Source organism: Protomyctophum bolini (genome assembly GCF_963924005.1).
Source record: "Protomyctophum bolini genome assembly, chromosome: 8".
In the NCBI taxonomy this organism is placed as follows: domain Eukaryota; kingdom Metazoa; phylum Chordata; class Actinopteri; order Myctophiformes; family Myctophidae; genus Protomyctophum; species Protomyctophum bolini.
The window spans coordinates 41,031,729-41,047,014 of record NC_137869.1 but is presented as its reverse complement, the minus strand read 5'-3'; positions in this window follow the sequence as shown (position 1 = coordinate 41,047,014).

Sequence of the window (15,286 nt, the reverse complement as noted above, 5' to 3'; positions counted from 1 at the left end):
AGGACGTACGTCTCTACAGCGTAGGACGTAGATCTCTAAAACGTAGGACGTAGCGTAGGACGTAGGTCTCTAAAGCGTAGGACGTAGGTCTCTACAGCGTAGGACGTAACATAGGACGTAGGTCTCTACAGCGTAGGATGTAGGTCTCTAAAGCGTAGGACGTAGGTCTCTACAGCGTAGGACGTACGTCTCTACAGCGTAGGACGTAGATCTCTAAAACGTAGGACGTAGCGTAGGACGTAGATCTCTAAAGCGTAGGACGTAACGCAGGACGAAGGTCTCTACAGCGTAGGACGTAACGTAGGTCTCTAAAGCGTAGGACGTAGGTCTCTAAAGCGTAGGACGTAACGCAGGATGTAGGTCTCTACAGCGTATGACGTAACGTAGGACGTAGGTCTCTACAGCGTAGGACGTAACGTAGGTCTCTAAAGCGTAGGACGTAGGTCTCTAAAGCGTAGGACGTAGGTCTCTACAGCGTAGGACGTAACGCAGGACGTAGGTCTCTACAGCGTAGGACGTAACGTAGGTCTCTAAAGCGTAGGACGTAAGTCTCTAAAGCGTAGGACGTAACGCAGGACGTAGGTCTCTACAGCGTAGGACGTAATGTAGGTCTCTAAAGCGTAGGACGTAGGTCTCTAAAGCGTAGGACGTAGGTCTCTAAAGCGTAGGACGTAACGCAGGACGTAGGTCTCTACAGCGTAGGACGTAACGTAGGTCTCTAAAGCGTAGGACGTAGGTCTCTAAAGCGTAGGACGTAGATCTCTAAAGCGTAGGACGTAAGTCTCTAAAGCGTAGGACGTAACGCAGGACGTAGGTCTCTACAGCGTAGGACGTAACGTAGGTCTCTAAAGCGTAGGACGTAGGTCTCTAAAGCGTAGGACGTAGATCTCTAAAGCGTAGGACGTAAGTCTCTAAAGCGTAGGACGTAACGCAGGACGTAGGTCTCTACAGCGTAGGACGTAACGTAGGTCTCTAAAGCGTAGGACGTAGGTCTCTAAAGCGTAGGACGTAGATCTCTAAAGCGTAGGACGTAAGTCTCTAAAGCGTAGGACGTAACGCAGGACGTAGGTCTCTACAGCGTAGGACGTAACGTAGGTCTCTAAAGCATAGGACGTAGGTCTCTAAAGCGTAGGACGTAGGTCTCTAAAGCGTAGGACGTAGGTCTCTACAGCGTAGGACGTAACGCAGGACGTAGGTCTCTACAGCGTAGGACGTAACGTAGGTCTCTACAGCGTAGGACGTAGGTCTCTCAAGCGTAGGACGTAACGCAGGACGTAGGTCTCTACAGCGTAGGACGTAACGTAGGTCTCTACAGCGTAGGACGTAGGTCTCTAAAGCGTAGGACGTAGATCTCTAAAGCGTAGGACGTAAGTCTCTAAAGCGTAGGACGTAACGCAGGACGTAGGTCTCTACAGCGTAGGACGTAACGTAGGTCTCTAAAGCATAGGACGTAGGTCTCTAAAGCGTAGGACGTAGGTCTCTAAAGCGTAATAACGTTTGAACTGGGGACCCTGACAAGAACTTGGGATGCATTCCCTTTTGCTTGACTCCCGGTTCCACAGGAATAGGCCTATTTATATAGTGAAATAACCATCCATCATTTCCCATTTTTGTCTTGATCAGTGTTTGAACATGAAGTTTTATAGTAGGCTATTCTTCAATAGTATGCATTGCAATTATTTGAAAACCGTGTATTCATATTTGATGGCGTGCATGGTAAATAATTGGATGGCCAAAACACATTTATGTTTTAGGTTTTACTTTTGGCTGTCTGCCACTGTAAGAGATTTCACTGTACTATTACAGAGTACAGAGTATATGTCTTTCATTTGCATTGCATCTCCCCCCCCCCCCCCCCCCCCCAAGCTTTTATTTTCGTTCGAGTAATAGTACAACTCTAATAGTATTACTTATAATGTAATTAAAGATAACTTCATTCAGATTTATTTATTTTTATTTCATTTTCCAGATTTTTTTTTCTTCTTTTTTTTAGATTTTCATTGGTGGGCCAGTCATAATGGTCCCGCGGGCCTGATGTTGCCCGCGGGCCTGAGGTTGAGTATCACTGCCATAGTTTGCAAGACATTTGTGTTTCAGTTTTCTGAAAAAGAGTTCGTCAGTCGTGCCAAGTATTTGGCCACAGACCCACATGAAAATATGTAGTTCTAATCTAGGGTCTACCCAGAAGCAAAGATTTGAGTTTAATTTTTATTTTATTTGTGGCATGTTTACGATAAAAATCTACGAGATTGTATATCTGCTATTTTTGAAAAGCCAAAGTATAAAATAGTTAATAGCTTTATTAATGGGATACAACAAACAAGCAATAAGAGACATTTTAAACCATATAATCAGAACAGTATTAACTTTATTTGTACAAAATATTCCAAGAAATCTAATCAGAGCGACAATAAACATCAATAAAACAAAGTGTGCCGTTTTCAGCTCCTCTGGCCATTTTAGATGAGCTAATCACAGAACAGCAATAAGAGCAGAACATAAAACATTAAACAGCAATAAGAGACGAACATCAACAAAACAGCAGGACAATAATATGATGATCCCGTTTTCAGCTCCTCACTTTTGTGATGAGTTCGTCGCAGACCTTACTAAGCTCTTCACACTCTTTTCCCTGAGGTACAGAGAATGGTGAGAAAAAGGCAGAAAACATAAGTAGATATCTTCAGATTATTACAAACAGTTTAGAGAGTAGATAATCAACTAATGTCATTTTTATTCTGCTTAACAGTGTTCACTTACTTTCTGGTCAAGGCTCTTTTCCAGAGAATGAACCTTTAGCTGCTCCATGCGCAGCTGGGCTTGAAGTCCTGCCATCTCAGCCTTGAACTTTGACCGCACCTCAAAAATCTGTTTATTTGCCCTGAAAACAGCACAAGCACAGTCAGTTTACAAAACCAGTGTCTTGGCAGGGCTCATACAATAAACAGAATGGTAGAGTCTAGTAAATCTTACATCTCAATTTTCTCCTCGGCATGGGCTTTCAGTGTCTGATAGCGCTGCTCCTCCTTTTTGATCCTGGCCAGGGCATCCTGAGCGCATGCTTTCAGAGTTTCTTCATTCTAGTAATTAGGCAGATAAAACAATTGTGTCATAACAAAAATTTCAGTTTATAAAAGCAAATCCTTTTTTGTACTTTTCAATCGGGCCGGCTATGCAAGGACTGAGCCTTAATAGGTGAGCCTTAGGTAGGTGAGCCCAGGCAAACGTCACCCACATTCCTAGTCTCTGTGCAATGTGTACAACTGTAGTCCTGGGGTTCTCGAAGATGGCATACTAATTTCCTGTTCTGGATCATTTTGGGTTGTGCATGCTTATCTGACCATTGGACAGACATGGGGAAACAACGATCGGATTAAGGTTGGTGAACATGCGCTGCTCCCCGCTTGCGGTTATGGTTAGGGTTTGAGGTAGGTTGTCGTTCTAATGACAGTCGGGCCAATAGTATGTCGAAACTAAAGCCTGTACTGGGTGTACCCGATCATTTTACTATAGCTTTGTTTGATTGGGTCTGCAGCAGATTTAAACTGGGAAACACATATCAGGTGCAGGCGTTTACACAATCAGTTCAAATCTGTTGCAGAGCCCATCAAATAAAAGATCAGAATTTACAATTAACATTACCCATTGAGAAAATCACCCCAGTACAGGAAACAAAAAACGGATGTGCCTCCATCTCGAACCCTGGGACTAGTTATGCACAGAGCCTATGGAGGACATGAGAAAAGAAGAAGAAAAGAACTCACTCTCTCTCCATACCAGGCAGCCTACTGCATGTAAAACTACCCAATTCGATAAGTTTTAACACAGGTTGGCAGCGATTTTCAAGTGCTAGCTCTTGACACATGACAAGTTCAAGAAGTGTTACATCAGATCTTCAACATGTTCTCAGAATATGATGCGTGTTAAAAATTAGATATGTTCAGCATGACCTCCAAGTCATGCTGTGATGACTATTACTCACCTTTCTGCAACCTACAATGACCTCCTTATATTTGTCCAGTCTCTTTAAGACTTCAGAGAAAGACCTCTCCAAGTTACTCAGCTCGGTTTGCACTTGTTCCTTCTCCTGCAAGGCCTCCCTCAAGGCCTCCTTGAGGCTTGTTTCCATCTTCTGGCGGTCTCTCTCTTGTGTAGCTGGTAGAATGAGGCAAGATTGACAGAGACAAACAATGATCCATAAAGATGGGGGATAGTGCACATTCACAGAACCCTGCCATCAAATACAAATTCGGTTTCAATAACTTACATCTCATCTTTGCACTTGAGCTCTCGAGTTCAGAAACGATTCTCCTGTGCAAGAAATTGAAAAATTGCTTAAACTGTACATGAATAAAATTGATAAAGTAGCAAATAACAGTAATAAATGGCTCACTTCTTGTCCTCAGATTCTGCAAAAAGCTTGTCATATTTTGCTTTCCATTGCTTATCTTTTTCATTTGCCTGTTGAATAAATATACTCTATTGTTAGAATCAGTGTATGTCTGAATTTAATTAATCTAATTATTTCATACTCAAGACATTAACTTGACACTAAAAGTAATACATAAACAGTGGCAATGAGAATTAAATCAGCTCTTAACTTACCACCGTCTGAACCAACGCAATGGCTTGATCCATGTCTTTCTGACTGTATTTCAACATTTCAACAATTGCATCCTCTGTATTTGTTGGCTGGGGAAGAGGAGCGACTCTGCACACATGCATTTCAGAATCCTGGACAAATGGATCCACAGTCTAAATAAAAATGAGAGTTTACATAGCTTAGATAGGCTGATTCAACAGCTTTGATGCAACACAAATTAACTCCATTTAATGTTACAATCCCATGAATTTCAGAGTTTTAAAATTGTAATGCAGCTGGTGGAATTTTAAAGCTTTTGCAAATCAACTGAAATGAAAAAAAAAAAAAAAAACTGATGTGATTTCCCAGTTCTGTTCCATCCCAAGGTTAAACCGCTTCCCTCTTTCTTTACTTTCACATTCCTTCGTGGCTAGCAGAAACATTGTCTAAAGTGTTTTACTGATGGGGTAGACAATTTTAGTACAATTTAAGAAGAAAGAAGTGATGGATGATCCAGAAAAAAAGGCTCTTGCATATATTGCAGGAATGGTTCAAGTATGACCAATTACAGTGGCAAATGTGACAGGTGACTTACTGATTCTATGACATCAACTAGCTTGAAATCATCTTGTGCAGCCTTTGTATCAGCAATCTGTGGAGCTTCCAAACTGAAAAGAAAGCACAGTTTAATTAATTGACTGGCTTTAAAGTAAAGACTATTTGATGCTCAGCATAGAACAAGTCAAGCTAGGGCATCTGGCGGGTGAGGTTGGTGCAACATACCGTGAAACAAAGGGGGCTAGACGAGGGATAGGATTCTGTGCACCAGGGCCCACTGCCTTTTTGGGGCTCTCTTTCATCAGGGGGTCAAACTTAAGGTAGAGAGACTGTTTCCTTAATGCAGATTCCTTGAACTGTTAACAGCAGATTAGCAAACAAAAAACACATTTAAATTTAGTAAGTACAAAAGTACAAGGAGAAAAAAAAAGAGAAGAAGAAACATGAGGGCAACACTCACGCTGCCAGTCCCACATTGTTCGAGGTAGTCCATTTGACCATCAAAGTCATTTGCCATGACTAGAGAAAAGATAACATAGCAAATTAAAGAGGGCAAATTCAGGTAGCTTATATTCAATGTATGGAAGAGAAATTTTATACTTAATTTAGTTATTTTTGAATATACAAATAAAAGAGTCCTCAAATGTACCACTCAAGAATACAAAAGATAAGTAAACATTAAATGTCTGTAGGTTGAAGTGTCCTAAAATGTGAGACAATATGACTTACACATGGTTCCAGGAACAAACTCCTCACTGGGTTCCAGCAGCCCAGTCTGTGAGTTCTGATCAAGGTGACCCAGTGTAATGAATTCAGGTGTAATAAACACAGGTTGCTCAGTCTCAAATCCCAAGTCAGGGCCAGGAGCAGTCTCCATCTTCTCAGTCGTCATGTTATTCTAAAAATAAAAACAAAAAAGATAGGCTTATAATCAGTGGTGTACAAACTAAGTACAGTGGTGGACAAATGTGTCAAAATACAAAGACTCAAGTTTAGTACAGCTATAGTAGGGGGGGGGTTATGCTTTGACTGTCCAGCAGCAACAGTACAGCAGATTATTACATTAACCCATTCTGACCTGAGATCAGATTCATACGAGGTTTCCACTGGACACACACTGGTCTGATGAACCCATTCTGACCTGAGATCAGATTCTAAAAATGTCAGTCGTTCTTCGAATTTTTCAAAAATAGCAGACCTACAAGCTCGTATCGCGCCACTCGGTGGCGCGATATGAGCTTGTAGATCTGCTGTTTTTCAATAGGTAAAGCATAACATGATGCTAACACCAAAATGGGTGCCCGGTCAGAATGGGTTAAAAAAAAGAAAATAAATTTAAAACGGTGCCAATGTAGTCTAAACTAAGTATGCACCCCGCTCAATCTTGGGAGTTCAGAACTAAGTGTGCAAGGAGACAAAAATATATATTCAACAAATGGAGTTGGAACAACTAAGGTTCGGGAGGTTTGGCCAAGCAGAAGACAACCCACCTGCCTGCCATCTCCACCCTTGCCAACCAAACTCCACCCTTGCCAACCATGCAAACCACTCACCCACCTCCAACTAACCTGGCCACTCCTACCTCACCCATAACCGTGGGTACTTAAACCCAAGTGTCAAAAATGCCTTGTGCCAGTTTCTTGTAAACACGCACACCCTAACGTTACACTTGAACAAAATCGCGCATTTTCTCAAGTTTAGCATAGCACAGCATAACCAGCATCTTTCTCAGCATTCAGCATCACCAGCATTATCAGCTCAGCTTGGCAGCCCTGCCCAAACCTGAACTTTTTCAACATTCACGCCTAGTTCACCAGCCCAGAATGGCCTCTCTGCCCAACGCCGCCGCCGAGCACAGACCCGGTTCCCACCACCGAGCTAGACCCGCTACTCACCAGGACGCCGATCCAGACGCCGTGCCCGACACTCAACCGGACCAGCAGGGCTCCAGGTCAGCAGCCGAAGCACCTCCTCGTCCCGCCGCGTTCGACTCTAACCGGACTCCCCGGGAGTTTCGCGAGGGTCCACGTCCCTCCCCAGCCGGACAGCAGAACCATCCTGCCGCCTCCCCGCGCAGCTCCAACAACTCCGCACCAACCATCGCGTCGGACTGGACCGTCGTCGGACTACAACGAGCGCTCATCGCCAAAGGCATCCCTTTCAGCAGGTCCGCCAGGAAACTCAGCTTGTTCACTCTGCTCACGACCACCCGCATCGCACAACAATCCAACAGCACCACAACAACAACAACAACACCAGCCTCGCCAGCCAGCACGGGTCCGTCGCACCGTCGTGACGTCATGCGTCGTCCTCCCGGCCCAGGAGAAGCCCAGCAGGCGCCCGTTCGGCCGAGAGGTGGCGTTGTAACGCGGCTGGCCGCTCTGCCACGCCGCGGTAAGAGGAAGGCTGCCACAGTGACATTCAGAGGCAGCCTTTTCCCCCAGACGTCCACCCTTCCCCCCCCCCACCCCCCCTCTGAAAGAGCTCCAGCCACCTCAGCTCTCCCTACCCCCCACACTGCTAGTGTTTTCCAGCCTCCACACATCTCTCCATTACATCATCCACCTGGGTCTTTCCCCCATGCCCAACCTGTTCCTCCCCCCCACTTCCAGCAGGCCACAGCACCCCACCCCACCTCCTCCCCCTCCCCGTACTATTTCCAAGCTCCACCTCCCCTAGGTTTTCCCCCAGCAGCAACCAGCGCCCCACACAACAACTTGTCTTCTCTTCCCCCCCACCCCGTGTTCCCCAACCGCCCCCCCCCTTCCTTCTCCCTCTTCACAGCCACGCCAGCACCCATCCCGCCATCAGCCATCGCCCTCAACGCCCCCATGGTCCCATCACACCTCCGGTCGCAGATTCTTCAAGGTATGGACATTGACCTCTCATCACTCATACGCCCCTCCGCTAGCACAGCCCAACACCGGTCAGTAGACCTCGGAGGAGTCTCCATCACACTCCGTGACCTCACCCCATCCACTTCCTCCGTCCTCACACCCACTGAGTTCGTCCTCGCCTTCTCCATTTTCCGGGACATCATATGCACCTCCTTCCCTTCCCGCCGCCAAGAACTAGACGACCACCTGTACCTCTGCATGGACCTCTGCACACGTTTCGGGGGGAGCCTTTTCTATGAATATCACCGCCAATTCGCCGCCAGGGCCGCCTCCAGATTACAACAGTTTAATACCACAACCTACTGGGGCTCCCTCGAGCTAGAGCTCTACTGCAGGATATTCGCCGGAAAAACTTCAGAAGCGTGCAGTCTTTGCAGCTGCCCCACCCATCCCACCACCCAATGCACCTTCCGAGCTCCAGTACCCCGCCCCCACACCGCGCATCAATCCAGCTACACTCCCCCCCCCCTCCTGAGCGTCACCACCTCCAGCAAGGTTTTCCCCGCCGCCTCCAAAGGGAAAGACAGGCGTGGCCGCCCGCTTGTCTTTGTCGGCAGCAAAACGCTTTGCAATAATTACAACGACGGAGGCTGCGAGCTGTCAGCATGCCGCATGCTCCACATCTGTACTTTCTGCGGCGGCTCCCACTCCCGCCCCAACTGCACCGACAAGCAAGCATCACGCCCATCTCCCCAACACCAACCCCCCACACCTTAACCCTCAACAGCTACATCCTCTGCACCGGCTATTCAGGCCCCCCCACCAATGCCACGCGCTAAGCCCAGTTCTACCGTCTCGTTCTTTTGGGCTTCCCATCTCCAACACCTTCCTCAACCCTTCTAACCACCCACTCACCCGACACGCCCAGCACGCACGGCATCGGGTTCGTAACAACAGCGGTTCAGTCGCCACCCGCTCCTGGTTCCATTCCTACTCCGCATGGTCCCCGCCGATCAGGACACTCCCCGGAACACTCCTTCGGCTACTCCTCCAGAACTGGAGCTGCGTCCGCAGCTCCAACAAAGGAGTTCCCGACCACACAACCCAGACCCTCGGCCCGACGGCCTTCCCAGGCTCATCACAGCACGTCTGCTCCAACGCGCCTGATCTCCACGACACCCACCGTTCCAGGGTCTGGTAAATTCTGTTAAGATACTTTTGGGGTTCTACTATACCACTCAGGCTCACGCCTCGACCCCTAAGCCAAAGTATCTGGGTCCGCCCCCTCGAACCTCTGGTCACACCATGTATTCATGCCCTGGCCGTCTACCCCACGCGTCCCATGCCTCGCATGCGACGCGTTCTAGGCGACCACGCAGGCTTCACAATGTATTCTAAGCCATGGCCGTTTATGATGCGCATTCCATGCCGCGCATGCGGCGCATCCATAAATGACCATGCTGCTCCACTATGTATTCCACGCCCTGGCCGTCTACCCCACGCGTCCCATGCCTCGCATGCGACGCGTTCTAGGCGACCACGCAGGCTTCACAATGTATCCTAAGCCTTGGCCGTTTATGATGCGCTTCCATGCTGCGCATGCGGCGCATCTATAGACGACCATGCTGCTTCACCATGTATTCCATGCCTGGCCATCCCTCGCGTCCCGTGCTTCGCATGCGACGCGTCCATGGGAGACCATGCAGGCTCCACCATGTATTTTAAGCCTTGGCCGTTTATGATGCGCTTCCATGCTGCGCATGCGGCGCATCTATAGACGACCATGCTGCTTCACCATGTATTCCATGACATGGCCGTTTATGCTGCGCACTCCATGCTGCGCATGCGGCGCACCATAGACGACCATACCCCGCATGCATACTTCAAGCCTCTGCATTTGTGACCACAAGTACCCTACTCCTTCATTCAATAAACCATCTTAAAGGGTTCCTATGTCTGATGCTTGGTCTTTCCTAGTGAAATGGAGTTGGAACAACTAAGGTTCGGGAGGTTTGGCCAAGCAGAAGACAACCCACCTGCCTGCCATCTCCACCCTTGCCAACCAAACTCCACCCTTGCCAACCATGCAAACCACTCACCCACCTCCAACTAACCTGGCCACTCCTACCTCACCCATAACCGTGGGTACTTAAACCCAAGTGTCAAAAATGCCTTGTGCCAGTTTCTTGTAACCCACCCTCCCTCCCTTTCTCCTTAATCTGCAGGTTCCAGAGGGGGTTCTACTATACCACTCAGGCTCACGCCTCGACCCCTAAGCCAAAGTATCTGGGTCCGCCCCCTCGAACCTCTGGTCACACCATGTATTCATGCCCTGGCCGTCTACCCCACGCGTCCCATGCCTCGCATGCGACGCGTTCTAGGCGACCACGCAGGCTTCACAATGTATTCTAAGCCATGGCCGTTTATGATGCGCATTCCATGCCGCGCATGCGGCGCATCCATAAATGACCATGCTGCTCCACTATGTATTCCACGCCCTGGCCGTCTACCCCACGCGTCCCATGCCTCGCATGCGACGCGTTCTAGGCGACCACGCAGGCTTCACAATGTATCCTAAGCCTTGGCCGTTTATGATGCGCTTCCATGCTGCGCATGCGGCGCATCTATAGACGACCATGCTGCTTCACCATGTATTCCATGCCTGGCCATCCCTCGCGTCCCGTGCTTCGCATGCGACGCGTCCATGGGAGACCATGCAGGCTCCACCATGTATTTTAAGCCTTGGCCGTTTATGATGCGCTTCCATGCTGCGCATGCGGCGCATCTATAGACGACCATGCTGCTTCACCATGTATTCCATGACATGGCCGTTTATGCTGCGCACTCCATGCTGCGCATGCGGCGCACCATAGACGACCATACCCCGCATGCATACTTCAAGCCTCTGCATTTGTGACCACAAGTACCCTACTCCTTCATTCAATAAACCATCTTAAAGGGTTCCTATGTCTGATGCTTGGTCTTTCCTAGTGAAATAGATGTTAAGATCATTAATTACTTCTTTCAATGCAACAAGAGTGGGTCCATCAATCTTTTGGATGTCATCTTTCTCATCTCCAGTACTAGAGAGCAAAGACAAGACACACACGTAAGCTGGAATACTTTTAACACATAGCATTTTGTGCTTCAAAATTTGCATTGGTCAGAGCAATTAGATTGCCTTTTAGGCCTAAACCGCACTAATGCAACTCTTTGGAACTGCCATTGGGGATAATAGTTTCATGCAACTACTCGCAACCGTTTGGTTGCGAGTAGTTGCATATCATTGGTGCAGTTTAGGCCTTAAAGTTATTTTTTACATACCACACAGGAGTGGGAATCTCTTTAACTGGATTTGGTGCCTTGCCCAGAATTCCCACGGGACTGGACTTCTCCCCAGATGTTAGTGAATTGTTCATTTTTGCATTTGTGCCAAAGGGATTGAAGTTTGGGTCATCGTCAAGTTGAAAGGAGTAAGAAGACTTTGGAATAGGAGCAATATCAACGTCATCGGCCACAGGCTTGACTGGAGATTTTGTTGGTGGGGTGGGTTCCTTCTTTTTTTCAGGTGCAGGCTTTCTCTCCGTCGATTTCAAACCAGGCGGCTTTTTACTAAACCTTTTGGGTGGCTTCCGTTTGACATCAATACCATCGTCAAAATTGAACTCAAGTTTCACTGGGCCTTCGTTAAGCAGAGCATCAGTTGTTTGAGACACAGATTCATCCTTCGTTGGTTTAAGGGTGTCAGATACTGCAGTGGCTACCGGCTTCTCTGGTACATCTACACTATTTATGCTTTCCAGGACCTTAAGAGGAGCACCAGTGGGTTGGGACATGAAGTCATCCTCCGTTAGTTTAGGCGTGTCGGATACCACCGTGGCAGGTACGTCTACCTTGTTTACGCTTTCCATATCCGGCGGGTCACTGCATGACACTTTTTTCCCAACCTGAGGAGAATTCTGCATTTTTGAGCCTCCCGTCATGAAAGGATTGACCGAATCCAAGTTGTCAAAATCAAAATTGTAAGAGCCTTTGGTTGGCAGAGGAGCATCATCTACAGAATAATTGGCTGTAGCTTCTTCTGGAATGACAGTAGAAGACATAGCAGCAGGCGTTTCCTCATCGGTTATGTTGGACGATGAATGTTGTTCCTTGTCAAAATCAAAATTGTACGAGCCTTTGGTTGGCAGAGGAGCATCGTCAACAGAATTAGCTGTAGCTTCTTCTGGAATGACAGTGGAAGACATAGCAGCAGGCGTTTCCTCATCGGTTCCGTTGGACGATGAATGTTGTTCCTTGTCAAAATCAAAATTGTAAGAGCCTTTGGTTGGCAGAGGATCATCTTCTACAGAATAATTGGCTGTAGCTTCTTCTGGAATCACAGTGGAAGACATAGCCGCAGGCGTTTCCTCATCGGTTATGTTAGACGATGAAAGTTGTTCCTTGTCAAAATCAAAATTGTAAGAGCCTTTGGTTGGCAGAGGGGCATCTTCTACAGAATAATTGGCTGTAGCTTCTTCTGGAATGACAGTGGAAGACATAGCCGCTTCCTCATCGGTTATGTTGGACGATGAATGTTGTTCCTTGTCAGCCGTTCCTTTCGACATTATGACCACACTGCTATCCGTGGAGTGTATGTCTGTAGACATATTAGCAAGTGAATTTTCCATAGAGGGGGTGATAGGAAGTGTATCATCCAGTACCGTTTCGGTTTGAGAAATCTCCTGTGACACATTCTCTGGTATTCCACATTGAGGTACTTTTGTGCCTGCAGGAACGTCTTCGAGAGCAGGCCTGGTTGGAGAGTTAGGGACTTTAATAGACGCCTGAAATGGATTTATGGCATCCAAGTTGTCCAAATCAAAGTTGTAGCCACCCTTGCTTTGTATGGGCATGTCATCAAGATTAGGTGATAACTCTGTGTGGACAAATTGAACAAGGGATAACACTTCATTAGCTAAGCAGTTCGGAAAGCTAAATAAGAGGTGCAAATGCTACGATATTCATATCTGGATGTTTTACCAATTTTGGGCCTGTCAACTGGTGCAGTGACATCCTGAGGCAAAGTACTATAAGATACAAAAGAGAACAGATTAGCCATCGTAATAGTTTTGTCAGCACAATATTACTCATAAGAAACTGAAGATTTACCTTGAGTTATGCAACTGTAAGGACTCCATTGCTTTTGTGCACTCATCCAGGATTGTTCTCTTGCCAGTCTTTGAAGGAGATACAATTCTTTTGGTGAAAGGGTCTCTTCTTGGAGTCTGAAAACAAACCTGGATTGACATATAAATAATAATCAGTGTAGTATAGCTGGTTAACTGGAACTTTAAATTCAAACTAAAATGTCCCAGCAATCATCTTTCTAATCAGTGTGAAATCTCTCTATACATTTTAGCACTTTGAGATTTGCAAGCATGTAAAGTGCATTATAATAAAATGTATTACTAAAGTTTGACCATATTATAATAATAGTGACTCAAAAAAAAGAAAAGAAAAAAGGGAGCACATTACTCTCATTACAATCTTAAACACTACTTGAGTAAACATAATAAAAATAAATAAAATAATACAGTCACTGCTTAAGGGTACACATCCTGACCATAATTTAAGTAAGATAGGTTAAAAAACAGTACATAAAAAAATAGGCAACTCAATTCTGTACCTTTACTCCCTTTGCTACAGTCTTGCTGGGCAGGTTCTCAGACTGTCGCAGAATGGAGGGTCTCCCAGTCGGCTGATCCAAAGCAAAGATGTCCAGGACTGAATCGATGTGCTTCGCTTCAGGACAGGGACTTTGGTTCTCATCATTCAGAACGGATGCCATCCTGTTTTAAAGGGAGATGGAGAGCTAAGTGGGTGCATTGAACTTCTGACAAAATCCTCCACCTGACAATAAACTGGAGTGGAGACCATGTGAGCATCTAGCTCTGGTCCATAGCCTAATGCTTCTATGATTAATTAGGCTATGGACCAGAGCTAGTGAGCATCATGCAATGGCTGAATTCCACAGAATTTCTGGTCTCCCTCTTGTATAATATCCACTTTCATCTGCAGCTCATCGTCTGCTGCAACAGCACAGCAGTGCTGATACACATTGTAACATGGTGGTGAGTCGGGATTACAACTTCTTAATCTTTATAATAACAGGATATTTCAGAACACAACTGGCTCACTTTATATTTTGACGTTTGTGGTAAGAGTGTCCAGTGGGGTGGTGTTCAGTATCCGACAGACGTCAGAATAGATAAATTAGTAAAAAAGAAAAAAAGGAAAAGAAATCTTCCTTGTTCAAGGCTAAAGATATTATTATTAAAGTTATGTTTTTCCATTACATTTTCTCTATAATGTTACCCTGGTGGATTAGAGGGTGGATTACATGCTACTCTGGATTCCCTGATTTGATTTACTAGTAAACTGCTGATCATGGAACATAATGTGTGTCTTATAGCATCATTTAAATCATTTAATAGCATCATTTAAATGCTTAATTTGTAGTTCTAATGTGCAAATTAAACTTTTTTCCAACGCTCTAGAGGGTACTCTTATTTTGAAGAGATCGTCCACCGCAAGTCTTAAATTAGCTCACTAGATTAGCTCACTAGACAGTGCCATACGGGGCGGAGGCGGAGACAGAGATCCTTTGTGGTATCTTTACTGAGACATCGATGTACAAAGTAAACAAATATACAATATTTGGAATTATATACATATCCAATAAACGAAATAAATAGCATTCAATTCATATTCAAGATTGGCAATAATAAATAAATCATATTCATAATAATCATAAATCAGAATATCATATAATACTTAAAGCATCAAATAAGAGTACATAAGTACACGTCAGATTTACTCAGGATTAAATGTAAGAAACTATATTTAAGCAGGATAAACATATATATGAAATAATCAATAAACATATAACTTAAATGCACTGCTTAGGATTTCAGGTCAGAACAAACAGTTAAAAGTGGTCGAGCTACAGCTCAAACATGTGCAGTCCATAATACATTGTGATACATTGTCCCTTACATACATTAATGTGTGCTCATTAACCCCTGCACTGTACAGGGGAGAACAAACAGTGGCTAAATGATCCAAACTGACGTTGGTTCTTGGACTCACACAGGTTGGAGGGTTGCAGAAGGTGGTAGAAACTAAAGGTGGCGGTTTAGGTTTGGGAGACCGCAGCAGTGGTTTGGTGATCTGGGCTTGAGGAAATGAGTGCAGCTATGCCACTTATATAGCCTCCCACACCTGTGCGTGGCCAGGGAACAACCTGCCATTCAATCAGGCTTGATTT